General features: G+C 40.4%; 1 long non-coding RNA gene across 2 annotated transcripts in view; it reads left to right on the plus strand.

The window, feature by feature from the left end:
• Positions 1-23,510, plus strand: part of LOC111861422 — a 590,763-nt gene that overhangs the window by 362,640 nt on the left and 204,613 nt on the right. For both annotated transcript variants that reach the window (XR_004512677.1, XR_002842242.2), the window contains exon 3: positions 7,660-7,746. This is a non-coding gene — a long non-coding RNA (uncharacterized LOC111861422). The remainder of the gene's footprint in view (positions 1-7,659; positions 7,747-23,510) is intronic.

Genomic DNA, 23,510 nt, shown 5'->3' on the forward strand with positions numbered 1-23,510 from the left:
AAGATAATGAACCTTCTGCGTACATGAAAGGCAGAGAGTTTCCTGCCCAGGTTAGCAACTAAATTCGCAAAGACTCTGCCTCATAGATTTTTTTTTTTTTGATAGTTAGATTTGTGTTTTCTGTAATCGAGAGAATGTCATAAATTCTCGAATTAATTTCGAGCTTTACTTTTATTATGGCCATTCTGTTTTTATAAACGTTTACATAGGTACAAAATATTTCTTTTCGATCCCTGAAAAAGTCGATGTTCGAGTTCCTGCTCCGAACGTACGTAACTTTTCTATGTTCGATTTCTTCCTCCGTCGCTGGCCTTCACTAGATGGTGCTGCTGCCGCCAGTGCATTTTCAAAATCGACGGATGTACATAGGAACTGTGTTTAAACTTAAATAACTTTAAGTTAATTTGGTTTTAGTTTTGCATGAGTGTTAATTAGTTTCTGATATTAAAAGGAGAACATGGACTGAAAGTATTTGAGAGTAAGGAGCTGAGGGAAATGTTCGGATCCAAAAGGAACGCAGTGGTTGTCGTTGGATAAAACTGCATGATAAGGAACTTTATACCGTATACTCTCCGCCACATATAATTAGAATGATCATATGAAGGATGATGAGATGGACAGGGCATCTAGCACGCATGGAGAAATGAGGAATACAAATATGAATATAGCTTGAAAGCCAGAGAGAGAACCACAAGAAAGGCCTACACGTAGGGAGGAGGAGGGGACTGAAGTTGATCTTAGATAAACAGGATGGGGTGCCATAAATTAGATTCATCTGGCTCAGGACAGGAACCAGTGGCGGGCTTTTCTGACCACGGTGATAAACTTATAGTTTCCTTAAAATGTTGGGAAATTCTGAAGTAGCTGAGCGACTGGCGGCTTTTAAAGAAAGACACAGCTCTATGGAGTTAGGTGGTTAGCTATTTATTTACTTAGTTAGCTTATTCCTTATTTATTTGTTTATTTCTTTTCTTCCACATGCCTGTTCTTGTTGTCGTTTTGTATTCGTAATTATCTCCTGACTGTCCAGCGCGTAAATAAGTAAACAATTGCATTGAATAATATTTATCGTAACCCAAGAAGCTGCGTTTGGTTATGGGAGGAAAGTACTTGAAAACCCCCCTCCGATCAATGCAAATTTTGAGGCTGTTCTATTCACACGCTCCAATAAGCCACACCGCAAATGCCACTGTCCATATCCTGGAAGAGAGAGACTACCCTCATCATTTCAAACGAAGGTCAAACGGAAACACGCAGTGGTCCAGCCCGACGGACGTCCGGCTTCAAAACGCCTACACCCACACATCGGCAGCGCGGTGACGGGGAAGTCCCCATGTCGCCTATCCTTGTAGCACGAGTCAGGCAAATTCTGATAAATTACGTACAAGATGTTTAAAGGCGCATAAACGTCACATCATTAGTGTTTACTCCGGAGGTAGATAATCATTTTCTACTGAATGTCAGGTTGAGTATTATTTCAAAATGGCCGCTAGAAAAAAAAACAAATGTTACATAGATATCAGTTATTCACAGTGACTGGGCATAATTTGCAGATATGTAAAAAAAAATCATAAAATGTAATTAGTAACTAATTGGGGCACGATATCCTAAATCTTTGTTGACGTTCTGTAGGTGTTAAGATATATGTACACCTGAATCCGGAGAGCGCATAATTCCATTTTTTCATACCTGTTGCAGGTACAGTCAATGAAAATAAAGTTTAGGCTTGAGATGTACCTTAAAAAGTTCATTACTTTTAAACTCTCGTCACTCTCTGTTTCTGGGGATTGGATGAAAATATTTCTGCCCATTTGCTATACTATATTATTAAATAATATTCTTATTAGTGGTAATTAACTAATATTATCTTCGGCTGGTTTTATTTCCCTCGCAGATTATAGTTTTCGCACCCATTTCTTACTTCGCTATAAACAATTAACTTTAAATCGTATAATGTTCTGAAGTCTTTTTTAAGTTAACGGAATTATGGAATATGTGACTTCAGTTTTAAAATTGTTTTAATGTTTAAAAAATAAGAATTTAATCTCGTCACACGTAATTTAAACTGAGTACCATTCGATTTCAGCAAATAAAGTATATCAATTAACCTCATTATGACATTAACCTCAATTAGAGTACAGAAAGCACGTCTTATCAGTCTATTTTTTTATTGCTAGTGGGGTAGGACTAAATACATGTACTGCGGCCACTTCTGGCCTATTGTACCGGGCCCAGATGATAGGTGAGGGTGACTGTGGAGGAATTGGTGGAATGAAGATTGGCAGGGGAAACCGAAGTACTCGGAGAAAACCTGCCCTAGCGCCACTTTGTTCACCACAAATCCAACTTGACCAGACCCAGGATCGAACCCGGGCCGCCGCGGTGGGAAGCCAGCGACTAACCGCTTGAGCTATGGCACGGCCAATCTTATCAGTCTGAATTCACCTTCAGACAACGCAATTGTATCAACAGAAATTAGCCTCCAGAAAGCACATTCGACACTTTTATATCGTAAAACAGACGTTGTTACTTTACTATTTACTTACTTACTCATGGAGCTGAGCCCTTCTTAGAGGAGCCGTCAATTCTTCAGCTACTCAAGAATTTCCCAGCATTTTATGGAATCCGAAAGTCCATTACCGTGTTCACGAGAGCCATCCACTGGTCCCTATCCTGAGCCAGATCAAGCCAATGCATCCCATCCCATCCTGTGGCTCTAAGATTCATTTTAATATTGTCCACCCACATACGCCTTGGCCTTCCTAGTGGTTCTTTCCTTCTGGCTTTCCCACCAATATCACATATGCATTCTTCGTCTCCGCCATTCGTGCTACATGCCCTGCCCACCTGATCCTCTTGACTTGATCACTCTGATTTTACTTGGAGAGTGGTTACTTTATAAATGAGTTAAAAGTGTAATTAACTTCCCCATGTTAAAATCATAAATTATCTTAATCTCCAATGCAAAATATCGAAATATACAAACGGCAGCCCGTTTTATAATAAATTATAGAGTCTAAGACACGAAAATGTTCCCTTTAAAATTTTTCTCCAATATTTGACTTTATAAAGAAAATGTACTTTTCATGTACGATTATCTTCAGTACTAAATTATATCGAAAATGCTGTACGACAATCATATATACATGTAAGTCAGTAATATCCTTCGATGGCCGCGCCACAGCTCAAGCCGTTAGTTGCTGGCTTCCCACCTCTGCGGCCCGGGTTCGAGCCCGGGTCTGGTCAAGTGGGGTTTGTGGTGGACAAAGTGGCGCTGGGCCAGGTTTTCTCCGAGTACTTCGGTTTCCCCTGCCAATCTTCATTCCATCAGTTGCTCCACAATCACCCTCACCTATCATCTGGGGCTGGTACAATAGGCCAGAAGTGGCCGCAGTTCAAGGGACTTAGTCCCACACCAGTAGCAATAAAAAAATGTCTTTCGATCATTTTTCTTAATCTGAAAATATAGAAATTATTGCTTTCTATTACAATTAATACTTGAAATTCTTGAATCGATGGTATCGAACTGTCTTGTGAATCTGAGTATAGACGCTTTACTTTGTTGTCGAAGAAAATATTTGATAGTCTAAACCAGTGTTTAACGCGCTGCATGAAGAACTGCACATTCTTGTGTGACTAAGAAATAAGCAACGGTTTTGTTTGTTTTATGGTGTCAGTTTCTTGGGACTATTGACCTTCTCTTTCTCGGAAATTCTAATGAGGAAAGATTGTGTAAGCTGAAAACATCTTAATATAAAATTTTCTGCTTGTCTAACACTACCATGACAGCAACATTACGTAGACTAGTAACACCCTTTTCCTTTGTTGGGCTTTTAAATTTCTTTCATATATGTACTTTGTTAACGAATTCCTGTCAATACATTTGCGGTGCCCAAACTAAGTTGTAAGATATATTGAAATTTATAAGTGTTTAATAGTAATACATGATGCTGAAGTACAGTATTGTAAATTATACAATGACGTTATATCAACTGAAAGAGCCGTGGAATATATGGTAGAGTTAGATTATATGATGTCTGTGAATGCGATTGTGTTATACATATGCGTATTTAAAATAAGAATTCTCAGTTACGTGAGTTATGTAACGCGGAATTATGAAGGCATTTGCAATATATAAATTAGAAAATGTTTAATTTGAAGTGACCGAATGTACTATCCCAAAATTTACATGTGTGTGCTGAAGAAAATTATGATAATTTTCAGTTATTATAACGTTTAATTGTAGAACTGAAATCTGAATATTTCGACGTCAATACAGAAGCTCATAGAAAATACCCAGCTTTCCCATATAGATTATAAGTTAGAAAGTACCTGAAAAGAATTGTTTATTTTGTTACTATACTGAAAGACCTACTATGAAATATTAATCGCGAAGTTGGGCCCCACTTAAGGCTCACATGTTAACTTTTTATCGCTTCTGTAAGAACAGCAACCATGATTTACCATTAAAGAAAATGTGGAAAACCAATAGGACCCATACAGAAAAAAAAATATATTTTGGTTCAGTAAAACCTTATAATCACTAAACCAAGTAGGCCTAGTTTAAAGGACAAAGGGAGAAATTTTGTGGTGAAAGTGACGAATCATTAGGCTTCAAAAGGCGGTAATCGTTAAAGAACTGAATAGAATTAATTTATTGCTGTGGAGTTTATAATATTTTCTTTATTGCTAATGGGGTGGGACTAAATCCCTTGCACTGCGGCCACTTCTGGCCTATTGTACCAGCCCCAGATGATAGGTGAGGGTGATTGTGGAGCAATTGTTGGAATGAAGATTGGCAGGGGAAACCGAAGTACTCGGAGAAAACCTGCCCCAGCGCCACTTTGTCCACCACAAACCCCACTTGACCAGACCCGGGCTCGAAACCGGGCCGCCGCAGTGGGAAGCCAGCGACTAACAGCTTGAGCTATTGCGCGGCCCTGGAGTTTATAATAACTAACTTGAGTGAGCTCATTTCCCCTCGAGATTTCAACAGATGCCGTCACCCAAGAAAATGGAATCCGAAGGTTTATTATTATGGTCACAACAGCGATAACTCTTCTCTATCCTGAACTAGACGAATGTAGTGCACACCTTCACAATCTCTTCACTTGATATCCGTTTTAATATTGTTCTCCAATCTATATTAGGGCTTCCTAGTGTTCTCTTTCCGCAGGATTTCCTTCCTAAAATTATTTCCCATGCGTACTACATGCCTTGTCAATCTCTTTGGACTTGATTTTTACCATTCTAATAATATCTGTTGAGGAGTACAAGTCATGAAACCCTTCCGAATTTCTTTTATTTTCTCCTCCTTACGTCCAATTTTTCTCTTCAGCAGCACTCTGTACACTGACACCCTCAATTCATGTTCTTACCTTAATGTCGAAGGAAAAGTTTCACACCGATACAAAACTACAGGAAAGATTCAAGTTTTTTTAGATAGCAGGCGAACTGAATGACAGCAAGCATTGCCCGATTATAATGTTCTCATAATTCTTTATACTAAATAGTTTAAACGGAAACGCCATGTAACTCTCCAAAGCACCGATAGTTACATGCGGGCCAGATGGCCGGTGTTTGACTTTCATAAGGAGAGTTGGTAATTGTCAATTTGTTACCATATCCGCAATGTGCCTGGAACATACCCATTTTCATTTGAAATTATATAGAAAGGGTGTACGATAGACACCTAGACAGTACTTATTACTTATATCAGTGTTTCTCAACTGGTGGGCCGCGACCCGCTACCAGGCCCTAGTTTTATAAAAAAAAGGAAGAATTTACCGGGCCGCGGTCTCGCAAAGGTTGAGAACCACTGACTTATAACAACTGCAACTCTTGGAGCAAGTACGTAGAATTAGTGATTTATTTTAAAACTTCATTAATATAGTTTTGGACACAATTATATTTCAAGTTAAAGTAAATGTAAATTATCCGTATTATGAAGAGCAAGTTCATGAAACGTATGAAGGCGTGAAGGTTTATCTCCACATATTATTGCCCTAGGTACTAAATGGAGGCGCACTGTCAGTTTCACGCTCCAGCCATTTTAACATACGCAGAAAAGTATCCTGTTACCACTGGGCAGAAGTGTGGCGGACTCCGAAACCACTACTGGGTGCATTTTCATGGAAATTTTCCTGACACCTGCCGGGAAATTAACACCTCACGTTTTACAGTACGAATAACAGTCACCGTGTGGTCTAAGGTTTCAAATGTCTTCACCCGCTCAGACAGTGGGATCGTGGTTTCGAATCGCACTTGAGACATGGATGTCTTTCAGAATTTCTTCTGTGTGGTAGCGGCCTTGCGTCACAGATGCCCACCCGTCAGCCAGTTGAAGGGCTATGCTACAAGCCGGAAGGTCGCGGGTTCAAATCCCGATAAGATCACTGAATTTTTCAATTGACCTAATCCTTCCAGCCGCACTATGGCCCTGGGGTTGAATCAGCCTCTAACAGAAATGAGTACCAGGAATTAATTAAATAATTTTCCTTGGGAGTAAAACGCGACCGGCGCTTAAGGCTGACAACCTTACCGTCATTTTTGAGCCGATTGTCTAGATAATGTGGGAGCCTCAACGTCTCACAACCCTATGGGCCTTCACGGCCTGTTACGGTAGAATAGTTGATAGGGAGCCGGGATAGTACAGTCAGTATAGCGACTGACTACGGGCTGGGCGACTTAGGGGTAGGAGTTCAAGTCCCGGTAGGGTCAAGAATTTTATCTTCTCCATATCGTCCAGATGCTTTTGTGTTTCAATAAACTTGAAGGCTCTTCATAATCACTCACATTGAACTTCGGCAATTAAAAGTTACACACGCGGGCGTATGAATTAATTTTTAAATCGCGGAATTGTGGCAGTCTACGGATCACAGTCTGACGAACACTCTGATGGAGCTTTATATATGTTTCGTGCTTTCATTCATTCATAGTTAACTGAATAATATTGAAAACAAAAAAAGCAATCCTGACTGTAATACAATAACTCCCTGGCCTGTAGTGCGCAAGCGAACTGTACCGACCGAACGGCCGCCTGTTGTCGGTGAAGTTAGTGCCAACGTTAGCGAATAGTGTGTGTCGCGTGGTCAGGGCAACGAATCCCCGCGGTTGTTAATCTCGGTTTTCTAGCTCCTCAGTTATCCTCATGAGGCTGAGTGGACTCCGTTCCAGACCCACTACTTCTCAGAAAATCTAGTAGCGCCGGGAATCGAACACGGGGCCTCTGCATCTGTAGCCTGGAACTCTGTCCACTAGACCACAGAGGCGGTCCCTGACTGTAATAAACATGATTAAAATATGACTAATTCTGCACAATTCCCAGTCGTTCCGTTCTGTAAAATGAAACAAAGGTATTTTATTCCTATGGCTTTATTCTTTTAATGTATCTCACGTTTATGGTACGCGAACCACTGTCTGCGGGATACTTATCTTTTAAAATTCATGAAGTTGTCAGCTTTGAATAAAATATTTATGTCAACGAAAAGGATTTATTCTAATTTAAAACAAGTGTTCCCAGAAATCTGTTTATGAACATCTTTGTAAACATTGAAATTTGGGTGCGGTCAGTCCACGGTTTCTGTGAGTTCGGACAGAAGCTACAGCAACTCGTACTTTTCGTCCACTAATGAATTGGATATGGTATGTTTGTTTCAGTTGGTACCATATTCGACCACACGTGTCAACGCTGCTAGGTACAAATGTTTACCTTAGAACGCTTCAAGTCCTCCAGCAGACAATAAGGTAGGACAATATTATTATTGTTTTTGGTGACACTAACATTAAGCATATATGTATGATGCTACCATGTGTGTGTATCTACCATAAGTTTGAACAATTCATTTTTATGTGATAATTGAAGAAAACTGCTTCCAGACTTTGGTATTACTCTGTAAATAATGCTGACATTCCATGTGTGAATTGGTCAACTCAGTAGCTACTATGTGTTTGATTAGTTTGGACAATAATACGCGACAGAATTATAATTTCCAAGGTTTTCTTAGTATGAAAATGGATTTAATATGAAGCAGTATCGTAAGTTGCTACTGGTCCTGCACACTCAAGTCGTTCTCTTTTCTTGTTTACGATACTGTTCCCTTGCCGTGGTGTTAATGAAATTTTGACGCTAAATTAAATACTAGTTACACCATAGCTTTGCAATAGAAATTTATAAATTTTTATTAAATGGGATACGAGTATATGCATAGGACCTATGTAAATATGTGGCGTATAGACCCGTTACTAAGCAGTGACTCTGTAAATAGCTGCCGTTGCTGGATAACGCACCCAACAATAGAACGACGGATTTATGGAACATATTTCTAAGCAACGGTTCGGTAAACAAGTTTCCGCCGCAACGGACACCAACGCAACAATAAAAGAACGGTGTTTTCTATTTGGTCCGTGTCGAGATGTTATAAGCAGGATAGTTTGAAGCATCGAGTTAGTTGTTGGTGGAGTTGTCAGGAGTTCAGTTGAATGAAGTGACGTAAAGTATCTGGTTGGGAATGAAAGAGTTCAGTTTCCAGTTGTTAGTTGGAAGTCAGCCTGTGAAGAGAGGACTAGGAGCTTGGTGCGAAATGGCCACCAGCCTGGGACCCAGGGACCTAGTTAGTCGAGTTGTCAGCTGACAAGAGTTTTGCACAAGGAGTTATGACAAGAGGACCTGAGTGCATGAAGCTGTAGAAACTCCACTGTTAGAAGCTGTTCGTAAACAACGGCTGATAAAGACACAACAGACTGTATAAAGGCTTAAAGGGTACTGCGGTGATTTGTAAAATGAGGAGTTTAGCGATAGCGCTGTAATTACTTGTAGTTCCGAGTTGTGTCAATAAATCCAATATCCAGTCTATACCCCATCTATAGTCACCGCTGAATCATGACAATATTATATGGACCAACAAAGTGGACATCGCTAATATTATTGTGAGAAAAATATAAAAATTATTTTCTAACCGAATTACGGAAAGTATTTAAAATATTCCACCAACCTTAAGCTTCAGCTTTTTTACCAGAATAGGGATTTTGGTTGAAATGAAGCATACTGAAAAATAAAATTGGATACAGATGGATACGCTCAAGATCCTCTTGTCTACAAGTGGACAACGAAACTATTATTTTCTAGTTTTTAAGGTTATCAGAGCGGTGAATGCGAATATTACTCTCTTCCGGATATGATGCAGTGTACTCTGATATAAAGGTGTAGACGTTTCGAAGAAAACTGTTTCTTCCATCCTCAGGGTAGGATATTAACTCTAAATATGAATCCAGCAGGTTCTTAAAATTTTTACCCGCCTACCAAACTACAAGCTAAGTGGGCCCCGTTCCACCGCCACTACTCAGAAAATTTGGTAGCACCGGGAATCGAACCCGAGATATCAGGATCTGTAACCAGGAACTCTGACCACTAGATCGTAGGGTACAAGCAGGAAGGTCCCGTGTTCGAGTCCCGATGAGGTGGATTTTTTCAATTGACTTAATCCCTCCAGCCGCACTATGGCCCTGGGGTCGGCTCAGCCTGTAACAGAAATGAGTACCAGGAAGCTCCCTGGGAGATAAAGGGCGACCCGCACGTAAGGCTGACAACCTTACCGCCATCTTTGAGCCGATTGTCTAGATAATGTGGAACCCTCAACGTCTCACAACCCTATGGGCCTCCATGGCCTGTTACAGGAATACCTTTAAGTTTTACCAAAATACAGGATGTCATAATTCAAAAGACAATAATCTTCGTAGTTTTGGCGCTGTTTCTTAACCGAAATGAAAGGCTTATGCAACAGTTCATTACTATATTATCATCCTGTTCATGCCCCTGCTTGTCTACGTATTGTCGAACTAAGGAACAATTGTCATAAAACTCGCCATTCATATCATGTCACAAGCCGTCATCACCCGTCACCGGTCATCTATGTCAAGATGACACCCCACAAACCAGAACAACGGATAAATGAACACTTAGTGTTGGCATTTATAGATTCGTTTATTTATCAGCTGCTGATGTATAGGAGACGTCATGGAGAACACATTTGCCGCCTGGAAGAGTTATCCGAACGCATGGAGTAAAAAAAATATATATATAGCTATTCCTGTAACAGGGTGTGGAAGCCCATAAGATTGCGAGACGTCGAGGCTCCCACATTGTCTAGAGAGTCGGCTCACAGATGGCGGTAAGGTTGTCAGCATTTCGCGCCGGCCGTCCTTTACTTACGTCATTAATGAGAGTCAGGTTTTTCGTTTAGAAGGATAACGCGGTTGATACCGCCTGCGTTAGAGTTCACTCGAAAAGGAGGATCAGCAGTTGAAACTGAGTTCGGGAATGTGTACATGCTTTTCTCTGTTATTTTATCCTGTCTCAATTAGGATCCTTCTATGGACCGGTCCTTCACCCAAGGAAAAGTGCAAAATTTCTAAAGCGTTTATCGGGTCCGCAAACCCCCTAACAAAAATCTGCACGTTCAAGGGGCCCACATTTAAATTATTTGCATATCAATTTGAAACAAACTAAAATAAAATTATTTATTCAATTTCCCTGCTGTTTATCCCTTAGGGAAAGAGCCCCCGGTATCAATCAGCTAGGAAGCTGGATAGGTCCAAGATCAAGTCTGGATAGTGTGGAGGTGAGAAGAATTTCTTGCTTCTGACGGGGATTGAACTCCCAGGCCGTCCAGCCCGTGACCAGTCATTATACAATACTTATATTACGTAATATGACTTGCTTGAGGTCTTTAGCTGGAAGTTAAGTAAGCTTCATGCATAAACGTTCCTTGTGTACATATTTAGTGGGCCTAATCAGTCGGAAACACCACAGCTGGTGATATTCCTGCTGAAATAAATACCTACGTATGTAGGTCATTAGCCTACAGAAGGGCAAATTAAAACTGACGTATTTTTTAGAGTTTATTTGCATAGAACTATGGCTGTATACAAGTTTCAGTCACGAAACATTGAACTCAAGGAGTGACAACGCTTTTATGTAGATCAATTCAGTTTATTTGCCTGTATGGTTGAGTTCGAGATGTAAATAGCAATCAGTAGTGTAGTCGAACACTTAGTTACACTGTGCACATATACTTTGCGTGACGTCATGGTTTCTTATCATTACACGCTTGCAGTGACAGTTGATGACTTTTATTTAGAACGCATTGCACACGCCACATGTTACCTGCGAAAAACGATGCTTTACCTACTTCGCTTAGCAAATAAACTGTCTTAAAGACTGACACTATTTCTGTTCTTGGTTCTTTGCAACGTGTATATGTACAATTTTTCGACGTTTCGGAAATATATGCTGTCTCCATCTTCAGGGTCATTGGTCAGATGAATGCCGCATGTATCCCTGAAATGCCGGAAAAATATCCGTACGGTAAAAAGGCACAAGGCCAGAATCAACTTAAAATATTTACCAAATTTAAAGCCGAAAGTTTTAGTATTTCCCTAAAGATTGCTCGAAAATATTTCTTCCTCTTCTAGACCTTGTTTTTCATTTTTCAGAGATACAACACCTAATTACGTTATTCGATGCATAAAAAATTATGAATCAGAAACGAAATTATTAGTGAAATTGAGACTGCAAAGAATTAAAGGTTCATATCTTTTGGATGTGACGCCTTGAACTCTAAAAAATATTTGTTGTCGTTTGGAAAATCTACCTTCAGGGCATTCACTTTGGTAGCTGTTAACCAGACTACACGGCTTCATATTCCAAAGGCCAGTAGTCCGGTCTAGAAAACCGAAATTAACGGCCGTGGGGATTCGTTGCGCTGACCACTCAATTCCTTCTATCCGCTAAAGTTGGTACTAACTTCTCCGACGAGCTTCTGTCGCTCGGTCGGTATAGTTCGCTTGCCGACTAAAACCACGGAGTTTGTTTTTTGTTTCTAGTATTCTTCATAGTCACCACCGTGCGGACCCCAACTCTCAGAACACATATATAAAATTAAGACAAACACATTCACAAAGCAGGCTCTGGAGTGTAAAGCACTGGGGTGTAGATGTGCTTGGAAATAGAGAGTTAAGCCTAACTCTGCTGATTTCGTGATATCTTCAATTTGTATCAATTTGTTTTCCTTCTTGTTCCCTGAAACAAACAATTCATCATCATTACAGCAGAATGATAACAGAAAGTCTTCTGTAAGTTCTTATGTATTTGTGGATAATATTGTAATACGTTGATACAATAAGTCCTATAAAATGCATAAGGCAGGAGAAATCAAGGGTGAAATGACAGTGTGAATTGTTCCAGATAAAGAAACCGGTTCATAAACTTATAATGTTCCTATATCTTAGGAATGCCGACCTTGTCAGTACGCCTCTACTCCAGTCTGCAATTTCAAAGTAGGTCCGAACAACCAGTAATAACTCTCTAGTGTCTTGTAGCACCGCCACTGCTGATGCGACTTCCATTTTGACAACCGGCTTGTATTCTTTTTTGAAAAGGGCTGATGACGTGGTTTTGCAAATTCGTGACAGAGGGTTCCTCACATGCATAGTTGCTGTCAAGACTTTCCAGTCGACTGAATGTGACAAGGGGTAATTCAGAGGTTGCTACCGCGCATACTTGTTGCTTCAAATCCAAGTGTTGCTCAGGTAGGCTGAGAAGCTTCTTTTCAGATATAATCGTGCCGAAATGTTGTCCTCTGCACTCTTCTAGAATGTACGAGAACAGCAAAGAAATATGTTGCACGTGTTTAATTCTGATTTCACTTCAAGCGTCTTTTTTATACTTTATTTCTTTTAGGGGTTTTGTCTAATCGCTGAGCAGATTGGCATAGCTGTAATGCTCTTCATTTGTATCCCAGAAGTATCAAGTTACCTTTTAACCCGCTAGGTGTCATTCAGGGTTTTCTGCTGGCGAAGACCAGATTGTTACCTTGAAGTAAGTCACAACAGGGCCGCGCCATAGCTCAAGCGGTTAGTCGCTGGCTTCCTCTGGATCCCGGGTTTGGTCAAGTTGGATTTATGGTGGACAAAATGGCGCTGGAGCGGATTTTCACCAAGTACTTCGGTTTCCCTTGCCAGTCTTCATTCACCAGCATCATAATCACCAGGGGCAGACTACAATAGGCCAATCAGTGGGCGCCGTGCCGAGTGGACCTAGTTGGAATCCACCCCCCACTAAGTGAATTAAAAAAAAGTCACAACAGCCTCCTTCCAAATAGTTTCTACTCATAATTCATTACCTTCACATTTCATTTCAACATATATTAAATATTGCATTCAAATTCTGTTACTTGTTCCGTTAGGTTTGCAATGCAACATTAATTTCTGAAATTTTACTTTAACATTCTGATCATAGGATATTTACCATCGATACAGAAATGTGTGGGAAAATGTTCCAAATTCATAATGGAAATTAGATTTATGGTATATTACCAATGCCCCCTACCCTGCCCCCTAACTCAAATCGGTAATCGGCATTTAGTATAAACACCATGCCACTATAAACTATCTCATAATTTTTGTACTAAATTCCGAGTATAAATAACACCAATATTATGTACTCTTATGTAGAATCATTAAGTATGATCCGTTAATAAATATTTGGATATGATGTCTGTCAAAATATTATTTCTTCAGAATTTAAAACAGCAACGTCTTGTCCACGAGCAATTTACATTAGATTTCTTTCGACAGCAATAACTGGCAAACTGCTGGTGCTAGACGTATGATAGTATTTTAATGAGATTTCCCATAAGGACTAATTCAAGTTATACGTAAATTATGGCCGCGCCATAGCTCAAGCGGTTAGTCGCTGGCTTACCACCGTGGCGTCCCGGGTTCGATCCCGGATCTGGTCAAGTGGGATTTGTGGTGGACAAAGTGGCGTTGGGGCAGGTTTTCTCCTCTGCTTCGGTTTCCCCTGCCAATCTTCATTCCACCAATTGCTCCACAATCGCCCTCACCTGTCATCTGGGGCTGGTACAATAGGCCAGAAGTGGCCGCAGTACAAGGGACTTAGTCCCATCCCACTACCAATAAAAAAATATATATACGTAAATTACTTTTATGTTAATATATTTTTCCTCCGGTTCTGTAAGGGTGTGAAACTCGGTTTCTGAAATTAAGGGAGAATACGTAATATTGTTTTACCGTGGTTCTGTAGGAGTGTGAAACTTGTTTCTAATATTAAAGGAGGAAGATAGACTGAGGGTGTTTGAGAACAGGGCGCAGACGAGATTATTTGGACCGAAGAGAGATGAAGTGACAGGAGGTTTGGAGAAAGCTGCATAATAAAGAGCTTCATAACGTATACTCTTCTGCAAGTATAATTAGAATGATCAAGTAAAGAAGGATAAGATGGGCAGGGCGTGTAACACGAATGGGGAGAAGAGAAATACATATAGGATATTGGTGGGAAAGCAAGAAGGAAAGAGACCGCTAGGAAGACGAAGACGTAGGTGAATGGACAATATTAAAATAGATCTTAGAGAGTTAGTTTGGGGTGATATGGACTGGATTGATCTGGCTCACGATCGGGACAAGTGGAGGGTTCTGTGAACACGGTATTGAACTTCCGTCTTCCATAAAATGCTGTGAAATTCTTGAGTAGCTGCAGATTTCGCGGCTCCTCAAGAAGGGCTCAGTTCCATGAGTGAGTGAGCGAGTGAAAGTGGTGTTAAAATTTACAGACATTGAAAAGTTTAGGTTATATCTGAAAGGAGAATATTTTGGGAATTTGTGCTAAAGAAAATGGAGAATATAGATTAGGATTTTATTAAAATATTAGGAACCTTGTTGGCTGTGGGTTCTGAATATGCTGCTCGTTACATATTGAAGATCGCTTTGTAATCTGACGGAAACCGTACTTACCTCGTTCTCAACATCGGTTTGTCGCCGCCTCGGGAAGCTACAGAGACTTGCGCATGCTCAGACCTTGGCACTGGATGGAGATGTCGCCGTCATTATCGCTGTCGAGTCATCTTTCTTATTCCTTACGCAGTTTTCGTTTGTGCTTGCAGCCTAGAAGCTGCGCTACAAACCGTATAGACAATCTTGGGGAAATGACACGTGATCTGAACTTTCTGTTGTCACTCTGTCTGGATGCTCTCAGCAGGTAAGTCTGCAGGTGAAAGGCCAACCCCAGAGTCACAGATACCTTACGATGATAATAAAACATGCAACGTTGCAATATTGTTTAAAATAACAAAACCAACATTTAAATGTGTTTGTTTCTGTCATCATACTTGTAGACAAATAAGAAAATTATCAAATAAATTTAAGGAACAATTCTCTCCTCTGGGACATTATGTCGTGTGGTCCGTTGAAATTCAACCAAAGTTTCGGAGGAGAATCTCGAGTAACTCATCCTTGTTTCTTGCTTAGCTTACTATTCGACCCTGAAAATTGAGGCGTTATATTGTTCCGAAACGTCGATTGTCATTCATTGTACTACATATCATTATATACCAGAAGTTAGAACTCTTATCGCCGCTCTGAGAACATGAATCCTATAAAACATTATATGCCTTTTGCCCAGATTAAGAAAAATTGATTGCATTATCAAGAAGTCATATTCGTCTTCCCTTATGCAGGATGTAAATAAATATATCTTTCAACGCTCTGTGGTAGATAGATTGGTTCAATCTGATCTATTTTGTTAATATACCAATGTCCGAAAACGTTTCCTTTTGGCACTAAAGACCACAAAAATTTCCGAGGAAATGCGTAAGTTTTAGCGGACGTTATCGTTGTTTTACATTATAAAAGCTGCTCAAAATGGCGGCCGCCGACTTCATTGTATGTTTTGCATCGCCTGGATATGATATGCTGAACTCTCTGAAAGAATCCCGGCATTTCCCTGATATCTCCAGCTGCTACTGCAATTCTTGCCACAAGATCATGTTGTGTCTTCACTGGAGTCTGGTTCACCACATTTTCCATGTACCCCCAGAGAAAGAATTCGAGTGGAGTCAAGTCAGGGGAGCGGGGGCAGGGGTAACGTTATTGGGCCTCCAAGTCCAATCCATCTGCTGCCAAAAGTTTCATCCAGATACTCACAGACAACATTACTGCAGTGTGCTGGGGCGCCATCTGGAACCGCATTTCGAGACGGACTTCCAAAGGCAGCACTTCGAGCAGCTCGGGTAAGGTCTCTTGGAAAAATGTTAGGTAAATATCACCAGTAAGCCTCAGAGGTAAGAGGTAAGAGCGTTTTTCTTCACATTTCAGAGGCGCTAGTACGTAAACAAAGCGTTTCCAGACATGGGTGTATTAACAAAATACGATCATATTGAACCCATCTATCTACCACATGGCTTTATAATATATATTTATTTACACTCTGTATATTATCTTTGCAAGCATGCTCTGCTGCACAGATTTCCACGAAAACTGGTATTGTTATCTAAACTATTTTTTCTGACAAATATAATTCGGGTGCGCATCGCTTCCAGAGCTAACTTCATGTTAAGCCGAAATCGAACTTTCTATTCTCAGAAAATATTACCACCTCCTCTCCAACACTCGGTATGTTGCTTAATGAAGATAATGGACCTTTCATCTTGCAGATGTCTTCATGACGTAAAATATAGAGTCAATTTAGATTCTTGTTCGCAAGTGCATTAAGTGTTTATTTTGATCTCAGAATGTAATACCAAACGTATGGATAGACTTACATTGTATCTTTTAATTCGTCCTGTCGTCAGGTCAAGTCGTAAGTGGAATTATACATATATCTTGCATACATTACTTCAATCCGGCCTTTCTTCTTCTTCTTCTTCTTCTTCTTCTTCTTCCTTCCAAGGGTCATTAAAAGAAAAATTATTTTTCAACCTTTTTTCTTGGCCGATCCATTTATCGTCTTATTGCATCATAAACGCATGTTTACCAGAGTGAAAGCGGTGATAGAGCGGTCGGTATAGCGACTGGCCACGTGCTGAAAGGCCCATGGGCTGGAGATCGAGTCCAGTTAAAGGCAAGATTATTCTCTTCTCCACGTCGTCCAGACCGGTAATAGGGTCCACCCAGCTTCCTGTCCAATTGGTAACCGGGGCTTTTTGCTTAGAGTAAAGCGGCCTGGGAGTGAAGCTGACCATACACTTCCACGTATTGTCGAAGTCAAAAAGTACTTGGATCTATACATCCAGTCCCCCATACGCCTTCATGGCCTACTGCTTAATTAGTTAAGCATAGGGACCAATTTATCTTTACCTTGCCAGAGTACAGACTCAAGAGATCGCATTTTCTAGGTTCACGTCTTAATCATTAAATTGTGGGTCGCATCTTGTCGCATCTTGTCGTATCTACTCTAGCAGATATCTCCCTCATTCTAAATAAACGAATATACTCATGTAATATGTAATAGAGATTTCCGATCTGAACTCATACAGTCCATTAATTTTCTGAAACAAGGAAATGTCACTGTTTTTCATTGTCACTTAAAATATGTCATTAGAAAGGACAAAGAAAATCACAACAGATCAAACTCAACAGGTCGCAACACATTCAGATCTGTTCTGATGCTATTAATTTATTAGACGGAAACATAAATACCGTAAAGAGAAACAGAAAAAACATAATGTAAAGTAAATAAAATTCGCTTAGTGGTGGGTGAAAGTATATGTTACTGTCTCGTCACCAAAATGCAGAGCAAAATCATGACATAAAGACAGGAAACAGACATTTTGAAAATGTGTCACAGTTCAGTTATTTGGGAACAACGATAACAGATCGAAACCTGATTCAGGAGGAAATTAAGAGGAGATTGAACTCGGGTAATGCTTGCTACCATTCAGTCCAGAACCTTTTGTCTTCTCGTCTGCTGTGTAAAAATATAAAAATTAGAATATACAAAACTATAATTTTGTATGTGGTTCTGTATGGGTGTGAAACGTGGTCTCTGACATTAAGGGAGGAAAATAGACTGAGGGTGTTTGTGAGCAAGAAGTTGAGAATATTTGGACCGAAGAGAGATGAAGCGACCTGAGGCCGGAGAAAACTGTATAATGAGGAGTTTCGGAACTTGTACTCTTCTCCAAGTATAATTAGAATGAGCAAGTCAGTGAGAATGAGGAGGGCACAGCAAGTAACACGAATGGGGAGAAGAGGAATAGACGTAGGGTATTGGTGGGAAAGACAGAAGGAAAGAGACCACTGGGAAGAGAAAGGCGTAGATGGGTGGACAATATTAAAGTGGATCTTAGAGAGACAGAATGGGATGGTATGGACTGGATAGATCTGGCTCAGGATAGGGACCAGTGGAGGGCTCTTGTGAACACGGTAATGAACCATTCGGTTCCATAAAATGCTGGGACATTATTGAGTAGCTGCAGAATTGGCGGCTCCTCAAGAAGGGCTCAGCTCCATGAGTATTCAGTTATTCAGTATTGAGGGGGTGGGTTACCCCATGCACCGCGACCAGTTTGATCTATTGTGCGTCCCCCTTTGAATTTCTACTGTCTCCATACCCTACCGGTACTGGTGCTTGCTATCGTTCCTTTTCTGCCAGCGAGGTTTCGGCCTTCTACTGGCAGTGGTAGCTAATAGCTAGTCCCTTTCTGTCAGTGAGGTCGTCCCTCCTCTGGCAGTGGTACCTAAGCTACCCATCTACCGGAGGCATTGGAAACTACTTGGGCGGGAAATTGCTTAAATTTAGCTCAGAGGTCTCCTAGAGACATGAGGTTCTTTTACGTGCCGTAAATCTACGACACGGGACCCACGGCTTAAAGTCTCTCCCGGAGGACTTGTTCCCTGAATTTTTCCGCCCTAAAAATTTCCACGACCTCCGCCGGGTTTGAACCCCCGTACCTTGAGTCATGAGGTGAGAACGCTACCCCTAGACTACGGAGGCCGCTTAGCTCCATGAGTAAGTAAGTAAGTAAGTTAGTGGGGGGTTGAGTCCAACTGGGTCCACTCGGCACGGCGGCTACTGATTGGTCTATTGTAGCCTGCGCCGGGTGATTATGATGATGGAGAATTTGGTGGAATGAAGATTGGAAGGGGAAACCGAAGTACTCAGAGAAATTTCGCCCCAACCCCACTTTGTCCACCACAAATCCCTCTTAACCAGACCCGGGATCGAACCAGGGCCGCTGCCGTTGGAAGCCAGCGACTAACCGCTTGAGCTATGGCCTTATTATAAAGTAAGTTTAAGATTAGTCCAGACACTAAAGTAGAGAAAACTAGGAAATACATGCATGTGTCTCGTGATGGGAAAATTATATTGTAAAGCCATGTTATAAATACCATAACATAATAATATGTTTCGAAAGTCAGACGTTTGAAAATGAGAGCATGATATATAAAGTACACTAACGAAGGTGTTAAGGGTTGATTACATTTAGTTCTGAAATTCTTCTCCCCTTATCTTTTCTGAAATTCAAAATTAGATTTCAAAAATTTGTCTGTTGTTTTACATGAAAGTAAAAATTATTCTCCCGTCCTAATAAAAGAATAAAGTTTTTGCTTCCTCCGAAACGTCAGCCAAAACGAAGAATACACGGCGCCAAAACCCAGAAGACAACTTTCTTCATAGTCATTGCCGTGAAAACATCAAAACTCACAAAGTTTTTGGTTGTTTAGAAAAAGACGATGGGAATATTTGGACGTAAGAGAGGAAATAAAATAATATTAAAAATAATGGCATCTCAAAGAACTTTATGATTTATACATTTTACTATAGTGTGGTTATTTTTAAGAAACCAGAGAGGATAAGGTGGTCGGAGTCTGTAGAATGGATGAAAGACAAGAGCTCTACTAGGAAAACGTGAAGGAATGGGACCAAACATGATCAATTGACTTTAATTGGGGGAAAATAATAGAATTTTTCTTGAAGGCACGGGATGAGGGAAGGTGGACTGACTCAGGATCCGGTCCAGTGGTAGGGCTTTACGAATATGACAATGAATAATTTTGGTTACAATGGTAATTAACTTATTCGAGGAACTGAACAAGAGCCATCTAGTGTTTAGTCAGACATTCAGCTCCATGACCTCTGGTTAACCGAAGGAGGAAACATTGGCAGTGGTATGAAGTGAGTGCAGATTCAACTTGGCAATGTGGCCGTGTTTACAGAAGAATATCCGGTTCAGGGCTACCAGAGGTTTAGGAGAGGCATTATCGGTTAGTTGGATCCCAAGCGATACCTGACAAAGGATTCCCCTCTGTAGGAGGGTTGTAAATCAATTCACGTGGACAAATTGAAGGCCATAGGGTCACTTCTCATTTATCCATAAAACTTTCTAGTGTTTTCAAAAGTTACAAACACTGCAGGCCTAACAAGTAAACAGGATCTTACAGACTTTTGAAGACCGTTGATACATCCGGGAATGTGACACCGTGTAGTCTGCTAGAAGTTCGCAGAATTTTGGAGGAAGGAATTCCTACTAAGTAAGAGAAGAAAGTAATCAGTTACGAAAAGAACCATTCAGCGGAGCGCTACTCATATTCACCGCTGCGAGACCTTCAATTCCAATATATCGTATGAAGTTTTCCATTGTCTCAGTTTCTTAAAACAACTACGTTTTCAAAATTATTTCTATTTCCCTCTTCAGATTAACATATTATGCAAAAAAAAAATTGTTCCTCTTGTTAGAGGCGTGTGTACTCCCAGAGTTTCACGCCTCGTCAGTTGATGGAAGTGAGTGGTTAGCTTCATGCACAGAATGCTAGAGCATCCTGTACTGTTGGATAGGTACCAGAAACCCTCTGTAGTCTGTGGAGAAGAGAAAATCTCTTGTTTCTACCAGGAACCGAAATGCGATTCATTGGCTCTCCTACCCATAATCTTGCAAATAAGTCGTCTGAGCTCTGAAGAGAATACGAGACAAAGAACCTACCCTATTTGGACTATCAGCCGATGTTTCAGTGTAAATCTACAGAAAGGACTAACAGAGCAGAAATTTTCTTCAAGGAAGGCATCTTGTTGTGTATATATGTATATATTTTTTTTCTTTGGCACTACAGCCCCAGTGGGCCTAGGCCTACCTCCATGAACTTCTCCATTCACTTCGGTTTTTCTAGATCTTACACATTCGGTAGGACTCCTCGGGCGGGTGATCAGCTCGTCGCAAGACATCTACCTGTACACAAACTAAACATCCATGCCCTGAGTGGGATTCGAACCCACGATCCCGGTTTCCAAGCGAGCGAAGACAGTACATGCCTTAGACCGCTCGGCTACCGTGACCGGCATATATATATATATAAGCACAATAGACCACTGTAGGCCGCTGTGCAAGGGCTGAGGAGGTCTACCCCTCATACATTCATTATNGACGAGGAGGAAAGCATTAACACATATCTTGGGAAATATTATGAAGATTTAATACAACCACAATATAAAACTGAGTCCACCTGTGCAGATAACGATGTAACTTTAAATTAAATTAAACTATCTTATATATTATTTTATAAATAATTTTATAATATAATTGTAATATGGATTCAATAAAGTTTCAGAATTGGTGTGGATAAGAATAAAAATCAAAATGAAATAAATTAAAAAATTGCTATTTTTTATTCAAAGTAGACTCCGCCTACTTGTATACATGCGTTTAATCATTTAAAAAGATTTTTAAAATACTCAGGTAAGGCCTCCAAGGAACGGCCTTCCTTTCGGCCGTCACATTTTTCTTAATGTCTTCAACAGCCTGAAATCTATTTCCTTTGAGGGGAGTTACCACCTTAGGAAAGATAATAGTGCAATGAAAGAAATTGGGATTATTTTGACAATTCTGGATGAAGCCTTGGCATGATGTGGATCTCTGGTTTTTTTCTGCTCATCCGTGAGTCTGTGTGGGACGAACTTTACGCAGATGTTCCTCTTCCTCTTCCTCTTCCGTAAATCTTTGTGGACTGCTTCTGACGCCAACCCAGCTTCTTACACAGTGGACACTAGAGACTGTGTCCTGGGGAATAGAGCTGTGAGGCTGTCCACTCATATCCATCTAGAGCCAAGGTTTACAATCGTGGAGCTATAACTCCACTCTTCCATATTTCTTCATAGCGTGATGCTTAATTAATAAAGCCGAGGAATAACTTTACTTTACCTGTGCCTAAGTATGAATCTTGAACACAACTTCAGGCTAAGTCCTACTTCGTTTACAATGTCGAAGTATGGAACACATTTAAACAAGGGCCGAACAGGTAGCAATGAAACGCTTATTTTCAGTCCATGAACTTAAATCAAGCACGGTTCACTCTACGATTCTTCTTAGGTATCGCTGAACAACAGGCGGTCAGGAAATCAGTGAAACACAGAAACTCTTAACAGCTATAGAGTTTTAAGGATTTAATTCCTTTAGGAGAGTGATTGGTGTTTAGTTGTAGTAAATAGCGTTCATAATTTCGTAAATCTTTTGTGACAACTGTCGGCTCATTGTGAAATAAGTTTTCCATTTGTTGCACTCGTTGCATGTTAGTTATGAAGAGAAGCTTGTTCCTTTGCAACCGATTACAGATCTGGATGCATGAAGCCACGTAATGTTTTCCCATTTATTCGTGGGGTTTGGTCGGAACACTCATCCTATTGATAATTTATCCGTAAATGCTGAGTCATACATTTCTGTAGCAGTTCTAATGTTTGTATTCACAACTTTTTTCCTTGTTTTGTTCAGTATGGGGACAGTTCTCTGTAACCTTGTGTTTCCTCAGTTTAGTAAACACAACATTACTGTTTGCGATGCTCTAAATTTTAACGTGTTAGTAAGATTATTCTGAAATAATTTGGTGCTCAATAGTGATGTATTCTGGGATGTTATGCCATATAGCCTGTCAGATGTTCACCGAATTTTCTGAGGAATATTCTGCCACCTTCTTCCGGGAGTCTGAAGATGGAGCAGTTACGTTCCTGCTAAATTCGGTGAAATTCTATAAGACTACACGATGTAACCTGCCACATCATAGCCTACTCGTCATAGTTACCACACCGTCTGACTCTATATTGCAGGCGGCTGATGGCTTCTCCCACTCTTCGACACTAGCCGCCGTTAAGTCTCATAAAATATATTATGTCGTAGACAATTACGCATTAATGAATTTGTCAGGTGTTTGTGTGTGTGTATATATATAGGGTGTTAAAAAGTTTTACAGCCTTTAAGAGGGTACAGACTCAATAAAATGGGTAAAAATTACCAGTCAGAAATCAGTGCTTACTGATATATATATATATATAAGCGATCAGCTTTTTTTTTCTTCTTCTTTTTTTTTCTTTCATTTTCTTATTTGGTGTGGGGTGAGACTGGCCCATTGTACCAGCCTCTGATGTTAAATGATGAGTGTGGAGCAGTCGGTGGAATGAGAATTGGCAGAGGAAACCAAAGTCCTCTGAGAAAAGCTGCCCCAGTGCCACGTTGTCCACAACAAACTGCATATAATATTACCACGACTTGAACCCGGGCCGCCACAGTAGGAAGCGGGCGACTAACCACCTGAGCTATGACAAGGTCCTAATCAACTTTTCAAAACTAGTTGTCTTGCCTAACAGACTAACAAGTGAAGCATATTATCTTTTTTGGTGAGTAATTTACCAGTAAAAAAAGTAAAGGTATCCCTGTAACAGGCCGTGGAGG

Source organism: Cryptotermes secundus, unplaced genomic scaffold (genome assembly GCF_002891405.2).
Source record: "Cryptotermes secundus unplaced genomic scaffold, Csec_1.0 scaffold646, whole genome shotgun sequence".
Classification (NCBI taxonomy): Eukaryota; Metazoa; Arthropoda; class Insecta; order Blattodea; family Kalotermitidae; genus Cryptotermes; species Cryptotermes secundus.